Source organism: Nuphar pumila, chromosome 4 (genome assembly GCF_984573655.1).
Source record: "Nuphar pumila chromosome 4, dmNupPumi1.hap1.1, whole genome shotgun sequence".
NCBI lineage: Eukaryota > Viridiplantae > Streptophyta > Magnoliopsida > Nymphaeales > Nymphaeaceae > Nuphar > Nuphar pumila.
In genome coordinates this window covers 116,660,868-116,686,514 of record NC_143252.1, presented here as the reverse complement: position 1 = coordinate 116,686,514, position 25,647 = coordinate 116,660,868, and the positions used below count along the sequence as shown (strand labels likewise).

Below are 25,647 nucleotides of genomic sequence, written 5' to 3'. Positions count from 1 at the left end.
CAACCCAGTTTCTTCTTTGAATTTTCTCTCCCTTCCATCTTACACCTAACAAAGTGTCCAACAGAAAGTCGAGCATTGGCTAAAATCAATGATGCATGGGCTGACTCTTCATTTGATTAACACAAGTAATAGTCGCTAGCCATGTGAAACCCCACCAAAGTTTGGATTTTGTACTTGCGCTTTAGGAATTGGGTCCATGGCTTATCCTCTCAGTACAGAGACCCCACCAAAATTTTGCTATTAGAGTGAGGTTCAACAAATTGAGGTTAGGTATGCCCATACCACCCGAGTGAATTGGTTGTGTAGTCCAACTGACGAGATGACACTTGTTTGCAGCCTAAAGAAAATCTCTGATCATCAGCACCATCCCTTCAAAGGCTTTTTAGGAATCTTAAAAGAGTGAGAGCATGTATAGAGGGAGGGGGTAAGAACATATTTTACATGGGTCACCCTACCTGCCAAAGAGAGAGTTTTAACAAGACTCAATTCAGGCTGCAATCTTGTCAACTGTCGGACAAATGCAGTCCGTTTTGTGGTCTTTGGTAAGGAATTGGTGATGACTCATTTTTGCACCTGAATATGATTTAAGCTACATTGATACACTACAAGGATGATGGTCAATAGCGGTGACTCTTTAATGGCAAGCAAAAAAACTTGTCGCTATTGATCAAGTAATAATGGCCAGAGTTGTGTCCTCGCTATTTGATAGGTAATAACAGTGACATAAATATCGTGCTGTTATTTCTTTACTACGGCCATGAATCTCGCCGTTATTGCTTCGTCAATAACAGTGAGCTGGATCGGGCCTGAATACCTTGCCCCTGCACAAATCTTACTATTAAAGATATATTTATAATGGCAACATCGTTAAAAATATGTTTATAACAACGAGATTATCTGGACATCAAATATTACTATTAAAATAATTTAACGACAATATTTAACAAGCATAAAATCTTACTATTATAAATCAATAAATGTGAGATCTGAATTTCGTTGTTATAGAGTTTTACTCTATAACGGTAAGAGTTATGTCGCCATTATATATATATATATATATATATATATATATATATATATATATATATATATATATATATTGGCGATATTCACTACTGTTAAAACACTTTAGCAACTAGCTAAGTCAAATGGATTCGGTTAAAAGGTCGACGCACCCGTGTCGCCCGTACCCGACATGAGTGCGGACACGAGTACAACTTCAGACACGGGGCGGACACGGTCATTCAACTATCGGACTTGGTCAACGCATCGGGGTCGAGTTTGTTCATATTTTGGACTTGGTCAACTTTGATCGAGTCTATTTTTATCTATTTTTTGGGGCAAAAGACGTATAAAAACTAAAAAAAAATCAATTTTTTTATATTTTTTAATATATATATATATATATATATATATATATATATATATATATATATATATATATATAATCGTGTCCCCTAATGGGCACAATTTTGACCGAGTCTTATCTATATATATATATATATACCGTGTCCCCGTGTCCAAAATTTTTGAAATTGCTTCGCACTCGCGTCTCACCCATACTCATACCCGTACCCGCACCCATGTGACATAGTTTAACAATAATATTTGACGCCCATAGAATCTCACTGTTATATATCATTAACAACGAGATCTGGATCATGCTTTTATAAGGTTTTAGTCTATAATGGCAAAAGTTATGTCTCCATTATAGAATCATATTTAAAAAAGTTCTGATGGGCCCTTTTTCTCTCTCTCTGCGATCTTTCTAGACCACCGCCGGACTGCTAGCTACCACCTCCAATCCTCCTCCTCTCTCTCTCTCTCTCTCTCTCTCTCTCTCTCTCTCTCTCAAGCCCTCCGCCCTCCCCAGCTTCCTGCGACCCCACTGTGGTGGTGGCCCCATCTCCACCGGTCTGCCCTTACCCACGCGACCCCATAGTCGGCCGACCCAGGCGAGGAGGTCCCACTCTCTCGAACCTTTCCCGCGAGTTGCGAGTCTCACGACCTAAGGTTTGATCTCTCTCATTTTTTATTATTTTGATTTTTTTATTTGACATGACTTAAACACAGCTCCTCCGTGCACCACCTCCTTTCCGTTTTGTCTTTCTTTTCTTTTTTCCTGTTGTTTCCCTCCCACTCTCCCCATAAACTCCACACTCAAACTCTACTCCTTCCTGCTTGCCCTTCTTCCTTGAATACTCTCTCTGTGCAGGGTCCTTCTCTGCTGCTTCCTCTTCATTTTCTTTCCTCTTTCCCTTTTCCAGAGTCTCTCTCTCTCTCTCTGTTTAGCTACGTCTCTATGAGCAAGTTCAAAGCAGTGTGCCGAAAAACTGGATTTTTTTTATACATCTCTAATTTTTGTTTTTTGTCATAGTGGGGTAATCAAGATGCAGTGACATTTTAATTAGTACATTACTTGCATTGCTTTTGGCTGATTTCGTGGTAGGTAGTTAAGCTGGAATTCTTACGTAGAAAATGTGTCTTTGTTTTCTTTTGACTCATTTCATCTGAGTAACTTATTGCCGTCCAGCTGATTCAAGCTATCGCATAGCAAAAATTTCTGCTCTTTCAAGATCCAAAAATTGAGCATGCGGAGTGCTCTTGTTTGTTTTTTTAGTGATTGCTGTTGAGATGGGGTGTTTCATTTTTGCAGATTAGATGCACGTGTGCTGGATATGAAATTTCTACATATTCAATTCAGATAACTAGGCAAAATTATTTGTTGATAGCAATGCCAATTCTCATGTTAATTACAAATAGAATTCTTTTATTCTATAGAATATTTGTAAGAGATTTTGCTGTCAACTTCTATATAATGACAGGTTTTCATGACAGCCTCGTGACATAACATATTTATCTAATGCCCTTGGGCGCTTTAGATTCCAGCTTTCTTCAAGTTCTTTCTAAATTTTGAAATGCTTCTAAGAGTTATTTAGTCTATCATACAAGCTTAAATGAATTTGGAATCATTTTTCTGATAGCAGTTTTTGGGAATTTATTGCTCATGTCAAATTTATAATTTATTTGATGTTCAGCTTTCAATTTCATTAATGGACAAGTTTTTGAAATAAGCTTAAATGAATTTGGAATCATTTTTCTGATAGCAGTTTTGGGAGTTTATTGCCCATATCAAATTTATAATTTATTTGATGTTCAGCTTTCAATTTCATTAATGGACAAATTTTTGAAATATCATGAACAATTCCTATGAGGTTGAGCACTCTTTTTAAGCAAATAAAGAAATCACATAATGTGCAACGCATCCTTAATCATGTTCTTGTTAAGATTATGCTCTGCTCTCTTTTACTTATTATCTATGTGTTTTCTTCCAGATTTCTATAATGTGAAGGGTAGGTGGCTTTTTGTTCCTTAGGATCATGGTTTTGTTGTTTTTCTATGGGTTAAGCTCTAGTGTTTTTCTCCTTACCTTAGGTTCTAAAGTAGTTTTTTTATGAGAATAGTAAATGTGATTAAACAATAAACATAACCAAGATAGGTTTCTTTTCATATTTTGTATTATATTTTTATTTACATATGCTTTATGTGATTGTGCTAATATTTTTTTCTGGTTTAGAATGAATGAATGGTTTTTATTTAGTTTTTCAATTATTACATACATGAATGATTCTTTATTTAAATTTCTAGCTCCACCATTGATCAAAGATTCTCTTGTTAAATATAGTGGGGTCGTCGTCTATGAATATACATCAATTGTGGGTACATCATTTTTTTGAAGTATCATGTGTACATGTTGATTTTGCTGGTAAGATATGATGCTCATGTTAGAATTACAAGAATAAAAAATATAAAGTTCTAGCACTAATCAAACTACACTTGCAGTGAAGTAGATAGGATTCATGTGAGGGGGGGGGGGCAAATAGGGGTGTAGCAAAAATATATATATATTTGGTGTGATAGTCGGGGGTTTGGGGGCAGCGCCCCCGGAAATTTTTTTTGAGATAAAATAAAAAATGGCTGCAGTTATTAATAAAAATCTATTTCATATGGACAAATCAAACTATTTGCTGCAGTCAGGGTTGGGCTGGGCTAGGACTGGGCTACAAAAAATGGATAAAAATCTATTTCATATGGAATCAGGGTTGGGCTAGGACTGGGCTTTTTAAAAAATAAACAAATAAATAACTGTTTCGGGAGGCAGGACTGGGCTATAGCCCAGTCCTGCCCCCCCCAGCTACGCCTTTGTACACTTGATTAGACGTGATTCTACTACAAAATATATTTAGTCTCATGTGAGTGTGACCCAAATTCACGTAGATGCAGTGCATGTACATCATGATGAGAGCGAGGATGCGATAGAGGTTCATGATCAGGTCAAAGAAATGTTACACAAAGGCAAAGAAATGAAAGTTTCTCAAAAAATATGCGACATTATTTTTTTGTAAAGTCAAGGTTGCAGCGCTTGTTCATGATAACAAAAACAACATTAAATATAAGGTGGTATAAGACCCAACGTACAAGCAATGAGAACATACTAATTCATCCATCAGATTCTACAGTATGGAAAAAAATTGACAGAGAACATATATCATTCATGACAGAACTTTGCAATGTTCATCTCGGCTTGGCAAGCAACAAGTTTCAATCCATTCAAAAATATGACTAAGTCATACAACATATAATCCATAGTATTATTGTTGTATAATTTGCCTTTATGTATATGTATGAAAGATCCTTTCATGCAGCTTTCCCTACTCATCCGTAGAACAAAGACACCTAAAAATGAAATAGATGTTTACATGCAATCGTTAATCAAAGATTTGTAAGAGTTATGGGATGAAGGCATTAGCACATATGACACATTAACTAAAAAGATTTTTTAGATGCAAACGACGATAATATAGACTATCAATGATTTTAGATAGTTCCTCAACATATCTGCGTGACAAAAGAAAAGAACCTAACAAAAGCCGTAAAACACAACATAAGAGTTAGAGCTCCTTTTCATTTTTAATTTTTTCAGCAATGCGGCCCTAAAGAAGATGATAAACATGATCAAAATATTCTTAAAACATTAAAAAAATATTAAAAGGAACCAATCCAACATAACATATACAACTAAGAAGAGAATATTGAATCAAAGAAGGACATGTGCACTATATGAAAGAAAAGGAAGAGGTGTGGCACAAGGACAATGTTATTAGTAAATCTAGCTAATAAGCATCAACTAACTATAACACTTTTTCTAGCTAAAAAGTTTATATGTAATTAACTCTGGAGCTCTTTCGGTCACCAAATATTCAAGCTATTGAAATGATAGAACCTATAGTAGCACAAAACTTGAATTTATGAGCTCCATATAATGTTTAGAGAGCAAAGATTTTGCCATAATATTGACAAAAATATAAACAAACTACATAGGATCACAAGAGATTTGAAGCACTTAATTCAAAACTACGACTTCCAACATTCTAGAAGATATGGAAAAGAAAATAAAAACCTTCGTAATTTATTTGAGAAGACAACAATCCATTGTTAAAGGAATATGAAGTAACATGGTTCTTCTACAATTTGAGCAAACAATATAATGCTGAAATTTAGGAGTTCCTTTCAAATATACATGCAATTGCAAGTTGTGAAGGAACCAGATTTTATGATAAGCCTCGATGCTCCCTTGAGCAATTGACACAAATAGCCAACAAGCCTCAACTATCTAAATTCATCTCAACTTGTCACGTGGCGGCACTATGTGTCATCATTGCTCCAGCATGAATTGTCATCACTTTATTTATCTTATTTAAATATGATTATTTTAACCAATATATTTAGAGCCCTCAGTTTAGTCATATTTGTGATATTTTTTTATATTACAAGGCATATCACAAGCAGATAAGGAAGACCATGTGTTGCCAGAAAGTCCTAATTGGTTATAGGACTCATTGCAAGACTTTGAAATTGATATAAATGTAATTGAACATCTACCTATTAAAGAGTTGACAAAACATCTAGGGTCACAAAGGAAGTGTAATGTAAGTGCATGTATTATTGCTATGTTTTCTGCCTTTGTATTTTTTTCTCTTGAAAACGAGTTCAAAAATGTATATGACCCTTGTTTATATTCCATAATTGTATGTTATCTTAACTTCATGATCTTATTGTTGCCATTCATTTGATTTAATATTGTGCATGTATGATAATGATTATTCTTGTATGATTCAATTATATACAGTGTAGTATGATCTAATATTGTTTACAACAAGACAGAAAATGGAGCGAGAGAGAAGCAACTAAGAAGCTCAGAGAGGAGATGCAAGCCTTCACAAATGCACATAGACCATGTAATAACTATAATTTTTAAATATTAAATAAATTCATAATATGAAATTAAACCCTATGGATTTTAAATCAGATTTGAACATGATCCAAAGTCCAGAAGCTTGATCCAAATGATATTTGGATCTAAATCATTTATCAGATCTGGATAGTGATCTGAACCCATATTTGATCTTTTAATGAATCTTGATATTATCTAAATGGATATTTTTAGTGAATCTAGATATTTATTCAAGTCCATATTTTAAGGATATACCTATTAATATTTAAATTATATAGGAAAAAAATGATAATTTCATAACACAAGGGTATATTCTGATAAATAGTTAAAATGTTTAAGGGTAAAAAGGTAATTTTATACACAAGTAGAAAATTGGTTACTTGAAATTAGACCAATAGCATTTTGATATATTTTTAAAGGGGTCTTTTGAATTTTAAAAAGTTCAAGGGTTTTTCAGAAAACCAAACAATGCTTTTTACAAAACCATTTCCCAAAACAAGGTGGGAGGCAATGGTTTTTCCAAAACTATTCCCCAGAAAAAGTGGGAGGCAATGGCTTTTACAAAACCATTTTCCAAAAACAAGTTAAAGGCAATGGTTTTCACAAAAACTATCTCTCAAAAAAATCCTATAAACACCCCTTCCACCTTCGCTCTCTAACCCATTTTTCTTCTCTTTCTCCTCACACACCCCCTCTCTCCTTTTCTCTTTCTTCTTCCTCTTCTCCAAACCCTCTTTCTAGATTTTGATCCCAAGCGCTATTATTTTTTTTATTAATCTGTTAGAAACCTTCGTAACCTCGACCTTTATCTTTCTACGATTTTTTATTTCTTGGAGGAGTGTTGGAAGTCCAAAATCAGCTTTTGGAGCTCAGTTAGTAGATGTTTTGCCCAATTTGGCAACAGTTTTGAGATAGCACAGCGAAAGCACCATCAAAATCTCTGCTCGCCAATAGAGATTTTGAGAACGCATTGTAAAAGCATTGCCCAAATTTCTACTACAAATAAATAAGGTATGTACTCATAGAACTCATATGGGTCCTTGCATGAACTTATAGGACCTCCTAGCTTCCTCCAGAACCTTTAATATTTCTTTTACGAACTAAAATGCAGTGATTAAGCTAAATTTTTAGTCTATTTATGCTCCCTCATAAGAGAGGTTCTATCAAAATTTTCAGAATGATATTTGGGTTTTTTGAACTATAAGGCAAGTACTACTCAAATTTCAGTAAATGCAAAGACATTAATGCTATAAAATAGAGCAGATGCTATTTAAAATTTTTTAAATAATTTTTGGATACTACAATCTGAATTAGGGTAAGAAATGCCCAAATTTCAGATACCTTGTTGTTAAGGTCTTCTGAATTAGGGTAGGTGTTGTATGATATTTTAGAAAATCTCAAAATAAGAAAAAAGAAACCCCATAATGATTTGTATAAAATTATTTTAATTAAATTTGATATATTGTAGAGGATGTGAAATAAATGAGTAGGCCCTGAGGTTTGACATTCTTATTTACAGGGATTATGGGTTCAGAGCCCAAATTTAATTAAATAATTTTATGAGACTTGTATATAGTATACATGCTAAGATCAACATATGTATATAAGATTGAGGTTGAGCTATGAGTGCTAACCTAAGACTCTGGGATTATCCAGAGATCCATTCGTAGTTGAATGATTGAAAACACATAAATGATGCATTAAATTATATTGATACATATGCTGCATCTTTCGTGATAATCATTTTTGTTTAAATGATTTGAAATGAATAATGTGATGCATAAATGTTTGAGGAAGCGAAATTATGCTTAAAATATGAATCCATGCTATTTTAAAATTGTAAGCATGTTGATTTTGAAAATGCATATTGATGCATAAAAATTTGTATAGGTATTAACTCAAAAGTGCAACTATTATGAATTTTTTCGCATGATGCATTTATTTTTAAAATGACATGCATTGAGAGAATATTCTCAGAAAAAAATAAAAAGTTGCACTAATGAATTTGAGCTTGTCAAATATGGACAAGTGATTTGATCAAGTATGAACCGGCATGCCCTGTGGATTCTGCTACCTGTGAGGATGAAAATCCAAGACCAAGATTCTTGTGAGGGTGAAAACCCAAGATCAAGCAATCTAAAAGACAATTGATCATTTTCTTCAACCACATAGATTAGGGGGATTTTTGAGCTCGGCTAAAATGGTTGATAGTACAACAACATACATGTATTTAGCAGTTGACTACGATCATAATTAGTCGAGAGAATCCTTAATGAAGGTTCCTTGACTCTAGTGTCGGCGTCTCTACAAGCCATGAGTAAAATATGAATTAAAATATGTGAATAAACACCCCCTGGAGGTATGAACTCTCACAGTATACCAAGATAGTGGTGCCTTGGTCACTCAATTATATAAAATGTTTGCTAGCATAACATTTAATGCAAAAGTAATTTAAGTTAAAAAATAATAATATGGCTCATGCATATAGGATAAACATGTAGATATATAATTATTTGTTTATTAATTGCTTAATTTGATTATTGTTTTTACAAAGAAATGTGAGATGTAAGTAGTTCTTTATGTTTATATAAGTTACATTATTTTGGTTATATATATATATATATATAAATCATAAGAAATTACGAGATGCAAGCAATTCCTTATGATCATTCAATTAATTGCATATAATTAGATTCAGTTCAGTTTAAGTGATGACTATGTAAAGTGAAATGTGAATATACATTAATAAATGCATAGTTCGTTTGTAGTTATGAAATAACACATAATTGAGATATGCCTTATTGATGTGTATTTTGTGATGTCACATATGAGAGGTGTGACATATTTTTGTATGTGATTTTTATACATACTAGAAACCAGTAGAGGTCTACTAGTACATACTTTGACATTAAGTTGTCTCACTTATTTTTATTAATTTTTTTTAGGTTGAGAGAGATAAACGGATGAATGCTATAGTACATGAAGACTCAATTGATAATTTGGTATAGAATAGGTTAATTTGAATTGCCTCAAAGTCTTTGTATTATTGGCTTGTATAAACTCTAATATTCATTCAATGGAATGAAATATTTTTTAAATGATTGTGGTTCGTTTCCTTTTTAACCTGTGATGGGCTCAAATATCAAAGCAGGTTTATGTTTTGAACATAACTTTCGTTGCATTTTTAAAATAAAAATTTTAAGCAAAAAATTTAAGTCTCTGAATTTTTGGGGTGTCACAGACAGAACCCCTATCCTAGATCCAAAAATTTTAAATTCTTTTCTTATATGATAAGTGCATATTTTTTATTTCTAAACTCTTTGCTATAATTGATACAATTAAATTTTGATTCATGTGAATATTAGAAGTGTATATGTTTGTTGCAGGTTTGGAGAGAATGTATGAAGTGTAAGGGGTTTGTATTTGAAAATTGTTTGTTGCAAGCTTGGAGAGGATGTAGTGAGTTTATATTTAAAGTGTTTTTGTTGCAAGCTTGAAGAGGATGTAGGGGGTTTATATTTTTGAAGTGTATGTTTATTTTTTGAAGTGTGTATTTGAAGTTTTTGTTGAATGTATGTTTGAAGTGTATATTAATAGTTCGAAGTGTGTAATGTTTAAGGATGTATGTTTGAAGTTGAATGATTGAAGTGAATGTTTGAGGATGCATGTTTGAAGTTAAATGTTTGAGGATATATGTTTAAACATCTTATTTAAAGTTGAATGTTTGAGGATGTATATTTAAAGTGTATTTGAAGTTTTTATTGAATATATGTTTTAGTTGTAAGTTTTTTAATATAAAATAATTTTCAAACTAATTTTTAGTTTTAAATTTTCAGGTTTATAGCCTATAACGATGACATTCTTGTCTCGTCGTTATATGTGAGATCCCTATCTCACCGTTATAACCAGTCTACAACGGTGAGTTGATTCTCCATGTTATAGCCTACAACAACAGGTTAATTCTTGGTGTTATAGGCTATAACAACAACAAAGGTTTGTTATAACCTATAGGTAACCTATAATGACGACCCAGATATCTCACTATTATAGGGTATTTCACCATTATAAGCTACCTCACTGTTATTAGTGTTCCTAATTCCGGCAAGATTCTTCGTTGGTATTGATTCACCTTTAACAACGACCTATAAATGCCATCATTATTGGTCAACAAAGACCATTTTTTGGCGACTACTTATTAGCGAGAATTCTCGCCGTTAGTATGGTTTGTGTTAAGCATGACGATGCTATATTTGTTCATTGATTTTCATACATGAGGCAAGAGAAAACTCGAAGAATTAACCATGTTTGTCTTAGCTATTAAATTGTTGAATGACCAAAAATTAAAAAGCCATTAGCAAATTGTTGGAAGAGCAGTGAATTGTCACCATATAGCCTTAGGCCTGAGATGAATCCCTCAATCTCTAGCATTGAGCATCATAACAGCCAATCCTTCACATCCAACGTTGAACAAGAGTGGAGAGAGGGGGCAGCCATGCCTTAACCCTTTAGATTCACAAAATGGCTTTTCCTTTAAACCATGACCATTGATGCAAACAAAAATTGATGCGGATGTGGCCAATTCTTTAAGCCATCAAGTGCATTTGATGCCTGAACCTCATTTGATTCAAGTTAGAACCGAAGAAATCCTAACTCATAGTATTAAAAGCCTTTGTAAGATCCACCTTGAGAAAGAAAGCGGGCTGCTTGCTTCGCATGACGTGACATAATGAATTGCTTCATTTGCAATAATACCACATCCGTGAACCCTTCGTCCTTTGGTTAATGCATACTTCTTCGGGGATAGCAAAGATGACATAAGAGGTCTTAAATGATTGGAAATATTTTTTGTGAGGATCTTGTAGAGGCTACCAAGTGCGGACATTGGTCGATATTTAAATGTCATTTACCACTATGGTCATGAGAATCAAGATCAAAGTGGATCTGTTGAGAACCTTCAACAAGTTTGCAAAGCGGTGAAATTCATTCACGAACTTGACAAGATCGTCCCTACATCCATCCCAAAACCATTTAAAAAACTTGATGTATGTGCTCATGTATATGTACAATAATTGTTGCATATGCGATGTTTAATCTTCCTCGAGAATAGTTGGGTCTAAGGATTGCATTTCTGCTAGTTGCTGCTCCCACTGTTCAACTTCCGAGAACTTGCTTCTACCTTGTTCTTTGGCCCAACATTTGATGATGGCTTTCAAGAGCATAAGCCTCCCACCCTCCATCAAGTCGAGTGCTCCAACATTGGGCTACTAGATCTCTAAATTGAGGTACCCTGATCCACTAGAGGTCAAAACTAAACATGGTCACTCTTGTCACATGTTCATTCCATTCCAAGTGATTGGCACCATGGCATGAAGCTTATCTAGGTTTAGTCCATGCTAAGAGCTGCAGAGATTCATTGACAAATTGTGGGGATACCAAAAAATGAACTTCACTGCTGACATGTTATCAGTAGAGAGTCTTAAAATAACTTCATATCAACACTCCTCTTGACAGGCTTATTGTTATCCTTAAACCGCAACAGGGCATTGAAATCATGCCGAACAGAAGAAGTAGTTGATTGCCTCCATCTTCATCTCAATAAAGCCCATAATGAACAGTTTTTTGTGCATTAGCCAGACCGCAACATAGGCTCTGCAACTAGCAATGCAGAGGCCCCTCACATTCCAGGCACACTTCATGGCTTTCACGATAAGGGAAACCACACCATGACCCTTTTCAGTCTGAAAGAAGAGGCAAAGATGGTGTTGGCCGCATCAAACCTTTGGAGTTCACGCTTCAAACAACTGCTACCACCTTTAGCATGGGCACAGTTGGTGGCAGTCTTTGACAATCAATTACAATAAAGATTTGTATTGAGGTTCCCTTATAATGATTATTTAATTACAAGGCAAGGCAATAAAGATCTGTATTGAGAAACATATTTGCACGTCTCAGGCAAATTTGAACCTGCTTCTTTAAGCAAGAGTTCTATTTTGAATGACTTTCTCTGAATGGTTATTCTTATCCTTCTTATCTTGAGTTTTCATCTTTGCGCTTTTGCTTAAAAACTGATCCTTGCAGATCAAGGAGTCCTGAAATAATCGGTTTCTATAATGGGTATGGATCTGGACCTCCTTCAACACACACCCCTCAAGCTGATCTCCCTGAGATTCAGCTTGTCCCTTAAATAATTGAAATGAATCTGGGTCCTGCCAACAACTTTGTAAGAATATCCCCTAACTGCTCTTGAGAGAAAAAAAATTTAATCTTGATCTCTTGGTTTGCTACATTTTCTCTGACAAAATGAAAATCAACTTTGATATGTTTTGTTCCTACATGAAATACAGGATTGGCTGACAAATAGGTGGCTTCAAGATTATCGCACCATACAACTAGAGATTTTGACTTTTGAAATCCAAGTTTGCACATTAGTTGTAACCACAGAAGTTCTGAGACTCCTCTTACTAAAGCTTTAAAATCTACTTTTGTACTAGATTTGGCAATGGTCGGTTGCTTGGCTGACTTCCAAGACAAATTTGGACCAAAGAAGGATAAATAACCATTTGTGGACCTTAGATCATTCGGACACCCGACCCAATCAGCATCAGTGTATACAGCCAACTCACTACTTTCAGATTTAGATATTTGAAGACCCAAATTAATGGTACCCTAAAGGTACCTTAAGATCTCTTTTACCAAAGGCCATTGAACTTCTGTTGGATCATGCATGAATTGATATGCTTTATTAACAACATATGAGATGTCAGGTCTTATAAACATCGTATATTGAAGGGCACCTATAACACTGCAATATTTAGTTGGGTCATTAAGTTTCTCTCCTTCATACCTAGAGATCTGGATGTTGGCATATGCAGGAGTTAAAAGAGGCTTGCAGCTTTCCATTTTTGTTCTGACAAGGAGATCATATATGTATTTTCTCTCAGTAAGACTCAAAAGTCATTCTGGATAACTTCTATTCCCAAGAAAAATTGCAAGTTTCCTAAATCCTTAATTAAGAATTTTGTACCAAACTTTTTATAAGCTCCAGATCCATGTCTTGCAAACTCCCCCTTATTATTATGTCACCAATACATACAAAGTTACATCATGAGTGGTCTTTATAAGCAGAGATGTGTCAACCTTAGAACCGGAAAACCCCAACTTTTTAAGGTATTGTCTGAGCCTCTCAAACCAAGCTCTTGGTGATTGCTCTAAACCATAGAGAGCACGATTTAACCTACAAATATAATGATAAACTTGTTTACTTTCAAAACCAGAGGGTTGATCGATATACACTTCTCCCTTTAAGAATATATGTAAAAAGACATTATTAACATCAAGTTGATGTATGACCCAACTATGACTTGTAGCAATAGATAGAACCACGTGTAACATCATAGGTTTGACCACTGAACTATAGGTCTCAAAGTAGTATAATCTCTCATGTTGGTTATAACCCTTTGCCACCAAACATGCTTTGTACCTAGTTATGGTTCCATCTGCATGTTTCTTGATTTTGTAAACCCACTTGCATCTAACTATATTGGATGTTTTTTCATGTGGAACCAGAGTCCAGGTGTTGTTTTTAATGACAACATCATATTCCTCTTCCATGGTCTGATGCCATTTTGGCTCTCTGAGAGCTTGATTAAAAACAATTGTTGAGTCAACTAAGACAAAAACCAAAAAAATAAAGTGACGATTTAGTATTTCTAGCTCTTAACTACCCATCTTGTGCACGTGTTACCATCTGGTATGTCCGACTTTGGACTTGCTTAACATGGCTGCCAACATGAGAATCAACAACGTTAGGCCTATCATTGACTTGATCATTATTTTCGGCCATATGTCCACCACCAACATGAGAATCAACAACGTTAGAATTGTCATTGACTTGATCATTATTTTTGGTCATATGTTTAGCATCATCTCCACCGTGATCTTCATCATTATCATGATCACTAGATATCTCAGCAGGCTGGTGATAAAGAAAACTTTCATTTTGGTTTGGAAGCAGACTCTAATGAAGTAAAGGATAGCAGGGTTGTAGCATGATTGGTCGACTATCATGAATGGTTACTCTTTGAGATCCATCAGAGGCAATGTATCCTGGTTGAGATGCCAATCTGAAATCAGACCTAAGTTAAGACTCCCTACTCATCCATTTTGACACCTCTTCACTGGTGACTGGGTTTTGTGTCCCAACAAATAAAAAAGTGGTCTTATCAAACAATACATGTCCGATATATATATATTATATTAAAAACAAGGTCAAGACATAACAAGCCTTTATAGGATGAACCAATATCAATAAAAACACATGCTTTAGACTTGGGATGCATCTTTGAATTATTGTATGATACTAGATAAGAATAGCATGTGCTTCTGAAAAAAATTATATGATTATAACTAGGCCTTTTTCCAATCAACATTTCATATAGAATTTTTGTACTCGTATTTGGGGTTGGCAAACGGTTGATTAAGTGAACTGCATATATGAAAGCATCCACCCAAAAAATAGGTTTCAATGAAGCGTAAAACAGTATGCATAACCTATATGCTTCCTTTCCACAACACCATTTTTTTGTGGTGTATGTGGACAGGTTAACTATCACTTTATTTTATAGTGATTCAAAAAATTGTCAGTCTTTATTGACAAATTTACCTCCTCCATCACTATGAAATATTTTGATAGAACGTCCCACTTGTTTTTCAACTATATTTTTTAAGTTTTTGAAACAATCAAAAGCATCTGATTTCTTTACCAAAGAAAACAACTAAAAAAATCTTGACTTGAAAATCATCAACCATCAAAAAATAATACTTGTACCCTTCTCTTGATGTAATGGGAGTCTGTCATTAGAGATCAACATGAATTATTTCTAATGGGACACTAGAATAATGATCAACACTATCAAACAGAATTCTATGCATTTTTTCAACTATGCATTTAGAACATAAACTATCAACATTATTATCAAAATGATTCAAATAATTATTCTGCTTCAAAAGAGATAAAGTCTTATGACCCGGATGACCAAGTCTAGCATGCCACACTTGAGAGGAGGAGAGTTTTTCCGTTGCATATGCCACTTTGATCTGATTTTAGTTGCCCTTGTACATCTGCCTTAATCGGTCCACTTTGAACTATTCTCTCATTCTGATAATCCTTCACATAGAAACCATGAGTGTGAAACTCAAAAAAACATTTGTGATCTTTAGCAAACTTAGAAACCGAGATCAATTTTTTTTTTCACATTTGACACATGCAACACATTCTTTAGGCAAAAATTTTTATTTTGAGATGGTAAGAAAACATTTTCAATTCCTGAAATGGACAGATTGTTACCATTTGCCACCATTATTCCTTTTGTGCCTTGATAATTCTCCTTGGTGGTCAAATTTGAGTCATCACCCATTATGTAATGGGACGCCCCACTGTCTTGGTACCAATTAGAATCCACCGAATTGTTCACCACCATAGCTACGAAGGTCTTTGGTATGTCATAGCACTACCGAGTGGTGTGGTTTCTCCTTCTGCAAAACTGAAAAGTGACTTGTGAGTCACCACAATTTTCAGCATTGGACTTATCTTGTAGGCCTCCATTATGATAGTAATTTTGATTTCCAAAGTTCTGACTTCTACCACCATAGTTCCTATTCTGGCCATGCCCACGCCCACGATAAAAGTTTCAATGACCTCTTCCCCTTTGACCAAAGAAAGTCATCGCAATATTTTATCATTGCTTGAAGGCTTAGGAGGTAAGATTTGCAGCCTCTTTTCTTGATTTAGTAACATTTCATATATATTGATAAAATCAAGAAGATGAGTCATAGTAGTGATCATAGTCACAAAGCTCTCATATTCGGATGACAGTCCATTGAGCATAAAACTGACAAGATCATTATCATATACTTTTTCATCCACAACATATAAGGAATCTGCTAAAAACTTGACTTCATTTAGATAATCAACCATGAGTTTATCACCTATCTTAATATTTTGTAACTCTCTTTTGAGTTGCAAAATTCTTAAACACGAGTGAGATGCGTATGACTGCTCTAAGGCAACCCATGCCTCATGAGTCGTTGGCATGCAAATGATTTGAGAGAGGACAAACTCACATACCATTGCCTTGATCTAACTTAGGGCGAGTTGATCCGCCCTTTTCCAAACAACATACTCTGGGTTTTGAGTTTGAATTGAATCTGCGCCTGGAATAACCTGAGTTGGGGCCTAAGACATCCTATCCACATATTTTATCTGATCTTGGGAATACATAACGGATTTAATTTGCGATTTTCACAACAGATAATTATTGCGGTTGAACTTGATGGAAACTAAACTTGATAATGCATTACATTGAATCGCTTGATTGAGAACCAGATTTCCTAAAGTCACCGATGAAGAAGACACCATGGGCTCTAATACCATGTAAGGTTCTATTGACCACTATGAGGTTGACTGACACACGATACAAAGCACTTGAAGACCAATGCATAAGAAAAAAGATTCAAACAAGAAAACAAAGTGTTACGTGGTTCAACTTTTAGCCTACGTCCATGATCCTCCTTCACTCTCTCAATTCTCAATATGGGAGGTTCCCTTATAATGATTATTCAATTACAAGGCAAGGCAATAAAGATCTGTATTGAGAAATAGATCAGAATGTCTCAAGCCAAATTTTATAGAAAGCAAGATTAAAATTTTAACATGCTTTTTTAAGCAGAGTTCTATTTTGAATAACTTTCTCTTGATGGTTATCCTTATCCTTTTTATCTTGAGAGTTTCCATCTTTGTACTCTTGCTTAAAAACTGATCCTTGCAAATCAAGGAGTCTTGAAATAATCGGTCTCTGTAATGAGTATGGATCTGGACTTCTAACAGAATCGAAGAGCAAGGAAGACGACGGTCCAAAGTGGAAGCATGAAGAGCAACACTATCATCCATTATGGTAGATGTCTAGCTGCATGGTGGGAGTAGAAATTGATTCGTGTGGTAATGGGATGATAAGTTGAAGACAAAAAACCACTGAAAACAAAAGGAAACCAGATGTGAGACATTAATGGAATGACCATGGAACCCACTAAAAATGAGTTTAGCTAGAGAGAATTCTGATGTGGCGACTCAGAGAAGGATGATGACCATTGTGACCTAACCACAACCAAGTTTGGATTATTACGATCCCAACTGTGACCATATCTGAAGCATGCATGTCTGAACTTGAAATTATGGGAGATACATTGCTCGATCGCACCATTGGTCATTGGTGCGAGAACTCAAATCATGCACTCTCCAGAATGTCCATCAGCCTCCTCGCATTCTTGGATTCTATGACTTTCCACTCATTGTTTTTAAGACTACTCTTCTCCAAACATGAGTAGTTGACAAAGAAGAGAGGGTTGAATACAACTGCAAGATCAAAAGCCTGCAATACTTCATTCTTCAATGATCTGAGAAATGCCTTGGGGTCTCATCATTTAAGAGCTCCCTATATAGACAGTCTCATGTATGTTATAAATGAAACTATACTAGACATAGCTTTTTATATAAGTTGACCGGTACAATCCAATCACTTGGTGCCTTGTTTTTGGGTGTAGCAATTGTTTTTGGGCGGAGCAATTGATGTTGTATTGGTCAAACCAGTAAGTTTTTTGCTCGTGCAATGTTGTCAGTATCGCTATGAATCCACTGATTCTTAGCATATCAGCCTAAAATCGATATGAAACAAGGTTGATTTGGCTTATTTTTTAAAAGTGCTTAAAAATCATTAAAAACAATTTTTAATAATTTTAATATTTTACTAACATGTGTCATCCCTGGTTGAAAACTAGCCAATCAGTACAAAATTTCATATTATTAACTAGAGCCGATGGCTGTAGTTAATGCTAAAAAATACAGAGTAAATAAGAATTAACTATGGTCAGTGGCCATAGTGGATAGTACCGTTTTTAATAACCATTAACTACGATTGAACCATAATAAATATAATCATAGTAAATAAGGATATCATTAACTACGGCCATAACCATAGCAAATGAAGATATGACGTGGTAATGACAAACTATACTATGGGTAGTGATCATAGTCACTGATGATTATTAATTATGGCCTTGAGAGAGAAGTAGTTAATAACAATATTCACTGATGATTATTAATTAGGGCCATAGTTTTGTTTCTTTTTGCATGCTTAGATAAAATAGGCTTAAAATATATAAATTATATACACTACAACAAAGCAGTAGATTAGCGACGACCACATTCCGTCGCTAATCCGTCGCTAACCATGTTAGCAACGAATTAGCGACAACGCGGCGACAGTATGCTTACGTCGCGAATATTTCGACGCTAACTGGCGACGGAATAATTCCGTCGCCAAGTCCGTCGCTAATTGCGACGGAATAACGAGCGCTATATTCTGTCGCCAATCCGCCGGTACTAAACGGCGACCACGGCGTGGCGACGGATTTAATTCCGTCGCTAAGCCGTCGCTAGATTAATATGAATAGCGACAGAATCATCCGTCGCTAATCTGTCGCAAAAACGAAAAAAAATCAAAAAAAAATTATTTAAAAATTAATTACCGAGAACTGTACAATTTATATTTTCTGTACAATTTATATTTCCTGTAAATAAAAAACAAACCACACAAAAAAAATCATATAACAAGTATCTATAATAATTAATCGTTCCACCTTAAAACTAAGAAGTTTAATTATTTACAATTCAACAATTACAATTAGGAAAAATAAAAAAAATAGAACTTCTTCAACACAGTCCTCTAATCATCGCCAAGATTTTGTGCGTCTTCTTGTTCATTGTCTTTATCTGTCCCTTCAGCTCCACTACCCTGATTATCGCTAGCAGCCTACACAAGAAAAGAACAGTCAGTATTGATAAACAAAATATAATGAAATAAATTACACACTATATGTGATTCTATCATGTGCTCATGTGTGATCTAAGGCAATAAAAAAACTCTATATGTGATTCTATCATGCTCATATGTGTGCTAAGGCAGTCAAAAAATTGAATATGTGATTATAGCATGTTCATATGTGTTCTAAGGCATATAAAAAAACTCTATATGTGATTCTACCATGCTCAGATGTGCTTTAAGGCAGGCAAAAAACTATATATGTGATTCGATCATGCTCGTATGTGTGCTAAGGCAGTAAAAAAATTGAATATGTGAATATAGCATGCTCATATGTGCTCTAAGGCAGGCAAAGCCAAAAATTTTATATGTGATTCTATCATAAATGATATATAACATGTTCATATGTGTTCTAAGGCAGTTAAAAAACTCCATATGTTATTATAGCATGTTCATATGTGTGCTAAGGCAGTCAAAAAACAGAATATGTGATTATAATATGCTCATATGTGTTCTTAGGCAGTAAAAAAACTGAATATGTGATTATAGCATGCTTATGTGTTCTAATGCAATCAAAAAAACTTTATATGTGATTCTATCATGCTCATATGTGCTCTAAGACAGACAAAAAGTTAAATATATATATATATGTGATTCTATCATGCTCATATGTATGCTAAGGCAGTAAAAAAATTGAATATGTGATTATAGCATGTTCATATGTGTTCTAAGGCATCTAGAAAAACTCTATATGTGATTCTACCATGCTCAGATGTGCTTTAAGACAGTCAAAAAAACTATATATTGATTATACCTGAGAGGGACCTGGAATCGAAGATCCCCTATCCTGAACAGCGGCCTTGATCTCATTTCGGAGAAAGGGGGCGACGGTGTATTGGAAGTAGTTATTCAGTGATTCATTAATGATCTCGCGTACATCATCACCGGAAAGAATAGTCGGCTGCTTGGAGCTTATGTCGGTGCAAGAAGTTGGTGAGCCGTAACTGGAAGAACCAATAACTGGTGAAGTGTTCATATTACTCCCAAACCCGAACACGCGACCTTTTTTGGGTTCACCTGCTGCAGTCACCCATGCTGTAGGATCAAATGATGGATGCTGAGTAGCGTCTTCGCCATATCGCTCTACCATTTGTTGCTCATATGCCTCCTACAAAATAATGTTTAAAGTATTCATTAATAATTAATGATAACATTATGATGACTTGCATATATATTGCAATGATTATTAATAGAATTAATACATACCGTTGTCGTTCTCGCCTTCTCTGATACGAAGACTCCCGTGGTCTTCCGTTTATGTGTTTCTACAAACACATCCTTATATGGTACACTGCCTCATTTTTCTGCTTCCTGCGAAGTTAAATGACAAAAGATTTAGTACACAAATTTGCAACAATACTTATAAAATTAATATTATATATTGATGAGTTACCATTTTCTTTAGGTGGCTCCCAAATGTCTTAGATCCACCTGTGTGTAGATGGGCTTCGGGCATCTTTGATCGATTTTGTGAAGCCTTCGCAGAGCGATTTTTAAATGCATCTCCCGCCCACATATCGCACATTTCATCCCAGTAATCTCTCCTGATAGTAATAGGACCATGGCCCTTCCACAGTAATGGATCATCTACTACGCCAGATGTTTTTTTTGCTGCAGTCTTCATAGTGTGCAGCATGTCTGCAAATCGATTGGCAGCCACCTTCTGCCACACCTTCCTTGCATCATTTTCTTCCACCGTAGTTGCAAAGCGATTCGAAGCCTACAAATATTTTCAGAAAGTTAGTAGACATTGCTTAAATAAATTAAATATGAAACACATTAACTATGAGGAACAACTGTATACCATGAATGAGGACCACAATCTGTCTAATACCTCCTTTGGGTACTCTTTTCATTGAGCAACTGGTCCTGGTAGATGTTGAAGAAGTGAATTCCTAATCTTCCGTACTACTTCTTGTGGCTCAAACCTCGTGCTGCACATGAATTGTTACACAGTAAATATCAATATAAAATATTTAAAAGATATGCAATAATTGAAAACAAAATACTTACGGTCGATTATCGATATACACTATTCGAATGAGTCTTCTTGTGCCAGCCTGAGAAGACCCTGTTTCCTGTGTTGGCTGTTGACTTGTGCGATCAACTGGTGTAGGTGGGTCGTGTACAGGCGCAACATCATCTCTAAAAAAATACATACCAAGTTCTCAGAATGTGCATTTGAACTAATCAAGCATCTAATTAGTTATATGATATACCTATCACAGGAGCCCGTGAAGATGAAGGTTGAGCCTGGCTACTACTGGATGAGCGACCACTATAACCTCCACGAACCATATTCTAACAAATAACATATGTCATACAATACATTCAAATAATTCACATCAAGTATTACAATGCATTCAAGTCATTCACATCAAGCATTGCAATGCATTCAAATAATTCAAATCATTGACATCAAGTATTGCACTAATTCAAATCATTCGTAATTGCATAAATTATAATCACTAGAACTCATAGCAGAACCCAGTTCTGTTCCTGCAGCATCAAATATCAAATTCGTATATGGATTATCGTGCACCACATTCACCCGTGCATCAAAATCGTTTCTAAATTCTTCTCCATGAAACGCCCAGTTCTGATAATCACTCACAAAACCCTTCCTGTATAGGTGATGTCTAACGCCATGAGGTTCTACAAATCGATTATTCTTACAAATCTTGCAGGGACACCTAATCCGACCTGTGGGATCTACCGTACTGACACTCGCCGTTGCAAATTCAATAAAACTATCGACACCATCCATATATTCATGCGATAACTCATTGTCCACTATCCTACGGTACATCCATTCACGGTTTGCAGTCATTCTGTCGTATGATGTTACGAATAGTATCCTAACGAATTAAGAAAAAAACAATCAGAATGCGACGATGAAGAAAATATCAAATTTATCATGCAATATACTATGTCAAACAATAACAAGAATTTTGATGCATGCATTGATAACTTAATATTTTCATGTGCAAACTATTATTGACATGATACAATCATTTGAAGCATGCTTTTATTATAAAATTTCACATGGAAGTCAAAATCAAATTGAAAGTAACTACATGCAAGCATGGATACAATTACATCAAACATTGCAATACATCATAATCATTCATATCAAATAAATGGCAAACATGTACCTGCAGCAAACACACTTCAATATCTCACTAACTACTACCATGCTTAGCATGGACTCCGTACTCCAAAAATAAGAACACTTCCATATTTCTACATTAAAATCATGCTCAACATGATCTCCGAACTCCAACAAAGCAGTCCTAGATATCAACAACTAAGTGAGTGTGTGAACAATAAAGTGCTGCATTCAATAAATTAAATAACATGTGATACGTTTGCATCACTTACTCACCACGGGTATTTACCCGATTTGCATTGTTTTTGTCATTTGCTTACCACAGGTGGCCGAGCACGAGTTGGTTCCGTTGAAAAATCTGCACAAAAACAAAACAAATTAAGTAACAAACTAACTAATCATGAAACAAGATGAAACACTAACTAAAAAAATTAAATAGCCCTAATCTAACTAACTGATTGTTAGAACATTAAATACCAATCTATCTAAGAAAAATATAATTATAAAAGACTAATAGATTGAAATACTCTAACTAACCAGATTTCAAGAAAACAAATTGAAGTAAAACTAACTACCAGTAGATATTAACAAACTAACAAATTGAACAACATGGACAACTTGTATATATACATTACAAAAAAAATTTCAACTTAAAATCCATATGGACAACATATATGCAAACTACACTTAAAACCATATGGACATCTTATATACACATATTACAAACTTTTTTTCAAGCTAATCACATGGACAACATAGGGATCACATAATAACTTTTTTTTTTTTAAAAAAGAGATCACATGGGCAACATAGGTATCCATAACAAAAATTCTTTTCAAAACAGATCACATAGGCAACGTAGGTATCTCATAACAAATTTTTTTTCTTCAAACAAACACATAGGCAACATAGTATTCCTACTAAAGATTTTTTTTTCAAACTGATTTACATAGGCAGCATATGCATTAAAAAACAGATTTTTTTGAAACCAATTCACATAGACAACATAATATATCTCATAACAGATTGTTTTTTTCAAAAGCAATACACATCGGCAGCATGTTATTCCTACTACAGATTTTATTTTTCAAACGATTCATATAGGCAGCATAGGCATTCAAAAACAGATTTTTTTTTTTGACAAGTCACTTAGGCAGCATAACGCAGGGGGTCGACCCCCCCTGCCGGAAAGCACGGCAGGGGGTTAAACCCCCTGCCTTTCCGGCAGGGAAGGGGGTTAAACCCCCTGCCGGAAAGGCAGTTCCGGCATGGGGGGTTGACCCCCTGCCGTGCCTTTACGGCAGGGGGGTCGACCCCCTGCGTTTCCGGTAGGGGGTCGACCCCCCCTGCCAGAAAGCACGGCAGGGGGTTAAACCCCCTGCGTTTCTGGCAGGGAAGGGGCGTACCCCCTGCGTTTAGAAGAAGAAGAAGAAGAAGAAGAAGAAGAAGAAGAAGAAGAAGAAGAAGAAGAAGAAGAAGAAGAAGAATATTACCTGCGCGTCGCCGGACGGTGGCGGGAGGTTGACGGGTAGCGGCAGCTGGCGAGCGGTGGACGGCGAGCGGCGGCGGCCGGACGGTGGCGAGAGACGACGGGCGGCGGGAGGGAGCAATACAGCGAAACAGGGAAAAGAGAAAGAGGGATGAGATTAGGGATTTACGCGACATTTAGCGACGGCTTAGCGACGGATTTTTTCCGTCACTAAGCCGCCACGAAACCAAAATACCAAAAAAGCGACGGAATATATTCTGTCGCTACTCCGTCGCTAATTAGCGACGACAGAGTTCCCTCTCTAAATCCGTAGCTAAAATGGTGTTCTTGTAATAAAAAGTAGCGACAAAAACATGCAGTCGCTAATCCGTCGCTAAGTAGCGACAGATTAGCGATAAAAGTCGTTTCCTCGCTAATCCGTCGCGAATTAGCGACAGATTCTATCTCTAGCTAATCTGTCGCTAAGTAGCGACGGGAAAAATCCGTCGTTAATTTTCGTCGCTAATTAACAATTTTCTTGTAGTGATATATCATTATCTTACACTTTCAGTGGCAAAAAGAGCCTTCACAAGGCCTTCCCAGAAGAGAAGCTCCAACTCTTTAATGACTGGAAGTAGGCCAGAATGGTGTACAACAATGCCTTATTGAAGAAGTGGCAGCATCAATCTTAGTTCACACTGGCATCAAAATTGTTAGAAATTTGAGATGCACTAACAGAAGTCATACCTAGTTCAGAAAACCAACTTATATCAACCATTTAATTAATTAAACAAGAGAAATACCCCTTCCCTAATAGTTGCCAACAGATCATCATTCCAGTGTTCTCCATCCAAATGCAGTTCTACAAAATGAGAAAACAATCGAGTGCTGCAGCCAGCGAGAAGGCGGAAAGCCAGATCCGAGATGAGCTTCGAGAACCAATCACCTTCCCCACCGCTGGGTCAATCAGTAGCGTTCTCGAGAGTGGAAGAAGGATGGTGTTGGGAAGCAGCTCGGAGTGAACGCGGGCCTGCGCAGGAAAGGAGAGGCGGAGGGAGAGGAAAAAGAAAAACAGAAGGGAAGCGAGGGTAGCTTTCTCGACTGAAGTCATAGCTACATGTTCTTTATTAAATGATAATTAATAATTACTTTTAACTATAACTTTCAATAATCATAATTAATATTTTTAGTTTTATTCATTCCGTCAAAAGTTTGACAAAAGCCATAATTAAAAGTCTATAATCATAATTAAAATTTTAAAATACTTTATTAACTATAACTTTTATTAAACTTTAATTAATAACTACTTTTAAGTATAACATTGAGCAGTCGTAAATATTCTTTATGTATTGTCTATTTATTTAGTAGTTAATTCAAATTGATTTAGGCCTTAATTAACTGAAATCAATTATTTTGAAAATTTTAATTATGATTATAGACTGAGGAATGGGGGGATGCGCGAGGTGACCCGACATGCGTAAAGAGATTGGGCGACATAAAAGAAGAGGGTAGAGCTTGAAGGAGTTACCGGCATTGGTGGAGCTATAGAGGAGGAGGAGGAGGAGGAGGAGCTCATTGGGGATGGTGGTGATGATGGTGAGATGGTGGGTGGCAGTGAGGAGTAGACCTCATCATTTTTTTCATAGGAAACATTTCTCCACCTCTTTTCGGAGGAATGTTTTTTATAATATATATATATACTTTTTTAGAAAAACTCTCTTAGAGAAAAAATATTTCGTTTGAAAGGGTAAAAAAAATAGTATGAATTTTCCATCTCTTATTTTCTAACATCTTTCTCACTTACAAAGCTAGACCCCGCCCTAAGCTGGACATGGATCTA

At 35.5% G+C, this 25,647-nt stretch overlaps 1 long non-coding RNA gene across 1 annotated transcript; it reads right to left on the bottom strand.

The window, feature by feature from the left end:
* Positions 1 to 18,952: 18,952 nt before the first annotated feature.
* Positions 18,953 to 20,141, bottom strand: LOC149840750 (uncharacterized). The gene is made up of 2 exons (XR_016431597.1): positions 19,985 to 20,141; positions 18,953 to 19,161 (listed from the first exon to the last, which is right to left on the bottom strand). It is a non-coding gene; the product is annotated as an uncharacterized LOC149840750 (long non-coding RNA).
* Between the last annotated feature and the right edge of the window lie 5,506 nt (positions 20,142 to 25,647).